At 41.8% G+C, this 7,520-nt stretch overlaps 1 protein-coding gene across 1 annotated transcript in view; it reads right to left on the reverse strand.

The window, feature by feature from the left end:
* Positions 1-2,800, reverse strand: part of LOC139449813 (uncharacterized) — a 139,019-nt gene extending 136,219 nt beyond the window's left edge. Inside the window, exon 1 of the mRNA XM_071231352.1 lies at positions 2,785-2,800. The gene's annotated coding sequence lies outside the window, so the exon portion shown is untranslated. The remainder of the gene's footprint in view (positions 1-2,784) is intronic.
* Between the last annotated feature and the right edge of the window lie 4,720 nt (positions 2,801-7,520).

Raw genomic sequence — 7,520 nt, forward strand, 5'->3', positions numbered from 1 at the left:
ATTACAGACATGCACAGAATAACGGCAGATACGGAGGAATACCGTTACAACATGAAAAACATGCTCGCACTAAGACATACAGGAAAAAGAGAGACATGGTTCTGATGCCAATCAGAAGGACAGACCTGATTCCAAGGAAAAAGAAGAAAAGAAAGCGTCACAGACAGCATCCTGCAGAGAACACTGTGTCCAAGACATTCAGACAGTGAAACACCGTTTATCCGGACGGTAGCTCGTCCAGTGAAATCGGATTTCGAGTGATGGGTAATGTCATGTGATCGCCCGAAAGATGGGACTCTGGATTAACGGGGTGCGACTTACCAGGTTCCACTGCGGAGAACACGCGCGGATAAGTGGGGTGTTTAGATACTGGTGAGGTGAGGTAAAATGGAGTTTAACGTCGTGTCCAAGATTTTAGCACTCTCAGACACAGTATGCTGACCCCGAGCCGACCAGTCCCTGTTTTAGATCCTAATACCGAAACCAGGCAGCGTAACAACAAGTGCCATCTTGTTAACGTCTTCTTGTTAACGTAGCTAGGGATCGAACTCCCAACATTCCGCACCAAGGACGCTCAACCTTGGATACCGATAAAACATCACAGGTTGTAAAAGTAAGGGTGATTACTTGAAATAAATGACACCTCAAACATCTCACACCAACCCCGACTTGCCAGCCAGGTCTCAACGTACCATCCGCGACTATAAAATGATTGACTGTAAATCGTAATCTATGAATTTGATTTACAAACATCATAAAGCAATCCCTTTTCAAACTGTGTGTTTCCCAAAATAGAAGAAATTCAATATAAAAAAGTATCCGATATTGCAGTCACCTCTGGAAAGTCCCCGTCAGGGTATTAATAAAACGCCGCTCTGCGTGTCAGGCGGTGGGTCATCTACGTGATGAATGGCGATGTGTATAGTCGTTCACCGTGAGGGTGATGCTAAATGTCCCAGCACAGCTGACCCACGTGTGTCTGTCAAAGGTAAACGTCGTGTTACATGTTGCCGGGGTCGCGAGGGTGAACTGCATTCCCTTCTGTCCCTAGCAACGTTGTTGGCGAACGGCACGTCCCGACAGGCAAGGATGGACACGGGATGTGTGACATATATGTACCAGCGGAAAGTACATACAGAATCAACTTTTTTGACACTCATGATGGCAGATATGTTCGGAAATGGGTCACTGCATATTTTCTGTGAGTGAGCATTGTTTTACGCCGCATTTGCCATATTCCACAAACGCAGGGGCACTAGCATCAGCTGCACCCATTGTACCCATGTGGGGAATCGAACCCGTCGTTCGGCGTCATGGGCTAACTCATCAAACCCAAGAGCATTCAAAGAACATTAGCATAAGATAAAAAGTGAGTAATGAAGATAGTTAGGGATATATTGATACAGTCATGAATGCCTAAAGCAAGGAAATCGATAGCTGGTCGTATACCAGTTAACTCGTCTCCGACGTACGATCACACACTATGTCATCCATGCATCAATCAACCTAGGAATTATCCACACTACGCAGCCATTGTGTCCAACTGATTGCGCGAATTATGTTAAAGAAAGCAAAGCACACTGATAAACAAATAAATGTTAAAACCAATAAAAGAAATTGAAAATGGACCACGTCGGCATAAAAACAACAACATTAATTAATGAACCAACAATGACATCATGGACACAGGTCATAGAGGACATGATAATTACTCCACACTATATAATCAAGAATCAGCTTGACAGTCACACATTCCGGCATCACGTGAATAGCTTAAATATAGCAACAACTGTCCTTCAACAACCAATACAATATCACAATCCTATCAACCATGAACGAATTCTAAGTCCCATATTGCGTCAGATGACCTCAGTTTGCTCTCGAGTCACGTACATATAATAAATCGTACAAACTTCGATCAGTCTGCAGTAGCGGTGTACGACTAAACTCAAGCCTATGTGCAAGATGGCATTAACTGGCGAGTGGACCCGAGCCGTACGTCAATCAAGTGTGGCTGTGATGTGTGGGAGATCACGTCATACAACAATACCACAGTTGATCTCGGTTACGAGGCGAGATAACGATTTTTAAAAACTTCCTATTTCAGCTGTGTATTAAAAGTTATTACTTTCTGTTGTTAGTCTTTAAAATATTTGTATATGATTAATTTTATTTTGATTTAAATATTTTGGCACATATTTTATTTCAACACATGATACATGTAAAAACATAGAGTATGCGGAATGTATGATTATAAACGTCCTCTTTGGAAAATGGTATGGGAAATATTCATAATCTACGGGGACACCGATATCCGGATATCCCTTCTGTTAGTATCATTGAAGTATTCCTCGATGATTTATCAATTCGCGTGACAGGTGAAATTAAAAAAGCTATAAATTATGACGCTAACAGTACAAATGCTCCTATACATTCAATTTATAGAAAATAAACAAATATGATATATCAGCATATCGTTGACATGGCATAATGACCTTTTACAAATTGGTTAAACATTTATTTATGAAAAACACATTCCGTTTCCTAAAATTGAAACAACCCTTACACTGCGGTTTTAAGTACAACCGGCTGTCACATATGATATACATACAAAATTAGTGTGTATTGTGTATTCAGCAATTGCACTCTAAGATATCATTCAGCGAGGAGCGTTATACCGAATATACCACGTTGTACAGTAGATATATAAACTGCATATACCTATGATTCATTCAATATATTATATACGAACATTACCAATAAAAAATCATAAAGTGTTCTTACCTTGGCCAAGCATTTAGTCCAAAACGAATTCCGATGTTGTTTTATCCGTAATACGGCAGCTTATAACGAACTGGACCGCATAGCGCGAATGCTGTTACGTCACAAGCTATCTATATTCATATCACAGTAGTTACTGGGACATCAGCTTCGTAGCTTCATTGTGAAGGGCTTCGGCTGTGCGGAGAATAATTGTGTTGAATGTAGTAAGTGCATGTAAATGCAGGCTAAATGCCGCCAAGTTGTCATTTCAAGGTGAAACAGAAATATCGCCAGACTTTTTTTCATAGACTGCTAGGTAAGTCTGTGTTTACAAGACGATATCGCAGCGAGGGGCACGTTAAGGCCGAGGGTGTGTTTGTGGGGGCGCGGGTATTGGCCGTGGTTCACCGCCGTGTTGAAGCAAGGGATCGAGATGTGTTGAACTTGAAACTCTGTTTCATATTTGTTATTGTTTGTGTGTGGGTATGTCTGCAGCCGGAGGTTGTGGGAGGTTGTGAATGGAAGTACATGTATGCGTGCTCCGACAGTGTGTTAGCCAAGGCGCTTCCCTACTACTGACACTGTTAAAGGTTACCGCGTGTGTGTTGTGACTCACATAGTGATGACATTGCCATGGGGTCACTTTCCGATGCCGTGGCGTTTATGGTGATGTGATTTAAATATTACCAACATTTACCACTAACTATTCACTACAGCTGCACTATTTGTGCCGAGAGTGGCACAGTGCTTTCTTTGACAAAGGATCGCTATTCACTACAGATACATTGGGGTGGCGTGGATGACACAGTGCTTACTTTGACACAGGATCGCTGTTCACTGCAGGTTCACCGGCTTCCTGGGTCGGACCTTGACCTCGTTCCTTCTAGCTATTTCAAGGATTTATCTGTCGCAACTTTCATACTTTAATATAGACTTATGCATAATCGTAACGCTAACATCGCTTTGTGAAACGGTGTGTCGGGAAAATTGTCACTTACCCTTTATCTAGTAAGGCCATGCCATGTTAACTAATCCGGATTTATTCCGAAATGAAACACGGATGTAAAAACAAACATTGCATGGCGTTCATGTTGTGTTTTAGCAAAAATATTAACGTCTCGTCAACATATCTATGCAATGCTAATGGTTCGCTGTGAATCTTATACATTTTACATGTAGGTCATTTTTACTGACTTGACCAGAGTGTTTAAGTCTGGCCCCGCACATTCACTGCAAGCTCAGTTGTATGGTATCCGAGGGGGGACATCGCTTTCTCGCCTTCAGTTTAACGCGATAATATGAGACGAGAAAGCGAGAACACGCAATGAGAAAGCGATATGTATATCGCTTTCTCGCCTAGTGCTATTCTGTTATCGCTTTCTCGTCTCGCTCATCGCTTTATCGCTTTCTTGCAGCCGTAATTGAAAATCTAGAAAGCGATGTCCGCTCTCGGCCACCGTAAATGCAATGTGGATAGTTAAACATCTAAATATAGGAAAGAGGGGTATTTGTGACGATGACATTACACTCCGAGACGACGCTTTATATACCCTCTATATGTGTTTAACCTTCTTGTTCACCTTCATTTGACAGCTACAAGTGATTAAATACTTATGTCAACAAATTTCAGTCGTGGAAGCCCACGTAGACGGGATTTCTATACCATAATAGTCTGTCTGGTTTTACATCTGCGTATATTTCAGTTATATCACGGCGTGCATGTTTAATGTGGGGGGAAGACCCAAGTGATGCAGGTCTTAGACGTTTGCAACTTTGTTGAAGCACAGGAGCACGGATTTAGTGCTGGCGAAACAATCAGGGCGAATGTAGGATTCGAACTTGCACACCTAAGGGACGCAATTCCTCACTGCGAACTGAGGCTCCTCAAACAACTGGGCCACCCATGCCCCTCTGTTGAATAAGCTCACTACCCATAAAGGGTTGTACGCTAGTTAATGTATTGGTGTCATGGTGGTCGTGGCTTCGAAACTCGGAAACAGGCTGTGAGGTATGTCAGGTATCCTGGTGGTTAATGTGCCACATGACTGCATCCGTGGTCTAGTGGTAGAGCGTAGGGGGTTCGATTCCCGACCGCGCCATACCAAGACGTTAAAAGATGGTACATGTTGTTACCCTGCCTGGCCCTCGACATTAATGGGCTAAAACAAGGACTGGTCGGCTTGGATTCAATACACTGTGTCTGATTGGGGTATTCATGTTAAACTGCGGCTCGGTATCGCATAGGGTTAACACCAAAAAAGCCGGCACTAGTCCGGACTAGTACAAACAACCACAAATACGTGCATGCACGTCGCTATATGTGCAATAATCTAGATCGCGACGTTAAACGTTAAACCCAATTTCACCTCACCTCCCCTTACGTATCATCTCATCCCGCTTAAGAGTTCGATTCCCCAAATGATGACCGTGTGTGAAGACCCTTCTTGATCCTTTTTGTATCTTGCTATCATAAAAATGTTTGGCCATTGGTACTGAAAGCAGCAAATTACCTCCCTTACCAATATGAGAGACGGACTTGGAACGTCTTAGTGTTCTCTATAACTGCAAACAACCCAGAAGTACATTTGGACGCTACACCGTTGTCAGGTTGATTGAACGTTGACTGAACAGAAAATGATAGAAGTAAATTTGGTTTGGGTTTTCGTTTCGTTTTCCTCTTAGCTTTACCTATATTAAAGGCGCCAGTTTAGGCGTTAACTGGCGTATGACTGACCTTATTGCCTCGTAAACGTGTCAGTCTAAGCCGCTGTATTTCACTGTATCGCTCCACCCTGTAGAATCCTAGTCGAGGTATTAACTAATACGCATAAACTGTACTCTTAAATGCTGAATGTCTGAACCGAATGAGGTGAAAATACATCAGTTGAAACGAGTGTTAATGTCACTGATGCCGTCCCTCTCTGTCACAAGTACCCCGACGTCCCATGGATTATATACACGTCGGATCATGCAGTGTTGAAATACGATCGACTGTCTCTGTAATGAAGTCGGATAAAGTGAAAGGTCGGCAAAAACGAGACAAATTCTAGTCTTAAAGGAATTGTGATATATTCCACAAGCAATGTAAATAAAAAAATTCAAAGAACCCAATACTTATTCTCAGACAATGGTGGCATATTCTATAGCCAAACCTGTCCTAATCCTTAGACAATAGTAGTTTATTCTATAAAAAACCTAGTTCTATTCTCCAGGCAATGTTAGCATATTCTAAAACCAACCCAGTTCTATTCCCTAGGCAATGTTAGCATATTCTATAGCCAACCCTGTCCTATTCCCTAGACAATAGTAGTTTATTCTATAACAAACCCAGTTCTATTCTCCAAGGCAATGTTAGCATATTCTATATCCAACCCAGTTCTATTCCCTAGGCAATAGTAGTTTATTCTATAACAAACCCAGATCTATTCCCAAGGCAATGGCAGCATATTCTATAACCAACCCAGTCCTGTTCCCTAGACAATAGTAGTTTATTCTATAACAAACCTAGTTCTATTCCCCAGGCAATGTTAGCATATTCTATAACCAACCCAGTTCTATTCCCTAGACAATAGTAGTTTATTCTATAACTAACCCAGTTCTATTTCCGAGCAATGGAAGAATATTAAACACCAGGATAAACCACCGTATGATCACAGAGACTCAAATATGGCCTGACATTTAAAAAGGGGTAATATTTTACAAACGTATGCAATGATATTCGAAAGTGTACTTGGAAGTGCAAAGCTCGTCGTGTCCGTTGTCTATTGAGACACAGTCAGTCTGTTTATTGTGTATTTACACGTCGGAAATACAGGTCAAAATCTCGCCTTGATGGGATGTTGGAATGCGGAAGTGCAATCTTTGAAGTAAACACGGCGCGTGTCCGGATGTAGTGATTAAGACGCGATGTTGCATTTCCTCTATTATAAACACACACACGGAAGTACTTGAGCATGTCGGGATACACGGATTGGGTGATATTGAGAGCATACTGGAGGGCTGACGAGACTACATGCCTTTATTCCCCAAACGATGCATGGTCTGACGTACGTTGAGAATGATATATTTACGAGGCCTATGATGATATTCTAAATGTTATATATACCCTCCCCAAAAAGCAACGCATGTGTGGTTTTAAAAAGATTAATTCTGTTACGTCTATAAGTTTTTCAAAAGGATTCCCGGGACACATATGTTTGGCATAATTGCTGCAGGCCCTGGCTCATGGATGTCGTTGATGTAACCTCTGTCTTGCTCATCCAGCTGATGCTCAATTGTGTTGGTAGCCGGCCATTGCGGTACGTCTATATTCTGAGCTGTCAAGGAAATCAGTACAAACTATATGGCATCGAGCATTGCCATGCTGCTGTGCAGAGATTGTGTTGAACTACAGTGCAGAGATTGTGTTGAACTACAGTGCAGAGATTGTGTTGAACTACAGTGCAGAGATTGTGTTGAACTACAGTGCAGAGATTGTGTTGAACTACAGTGCAGAGATTGTGTTGAACTACAGTGCAGAGATTGTGTTGAACTACAGTGCAGAGATTGTGTTGAACTACACTGCAGAGATTGTGTTGAACTACACTGCAGAGATTGTGTTGAACTACACTGCAGAGATTGTGTTGAACTACACTGCAGAGATTGTGTGTAAAACAAAGCAATACTGTGTATAGCCGTAATGTAATAATACGGTGGACAAATGAATTGAGTTTCAACTATTTAATGGAGGAGTTGACTGCATGTTATAAATGTTGTGA

Source organism: Haliotis cracherodii, unplaced genomic scaffold, assembly GCF_022045235.1.
Source record: "Haliotis cracherodii isolate W230 unplaced genomic scaffold, xgHalCrac1.p SCAF_8, whole genome shotgun sequence".
Taxonomy (NCBI): domain Eukaryota; kingdom Metazoa; phylum Mollusca; class Gastropoda; order Lepetellida; family Haliotidae; genus Haliotis; species Haliotis cracherodii.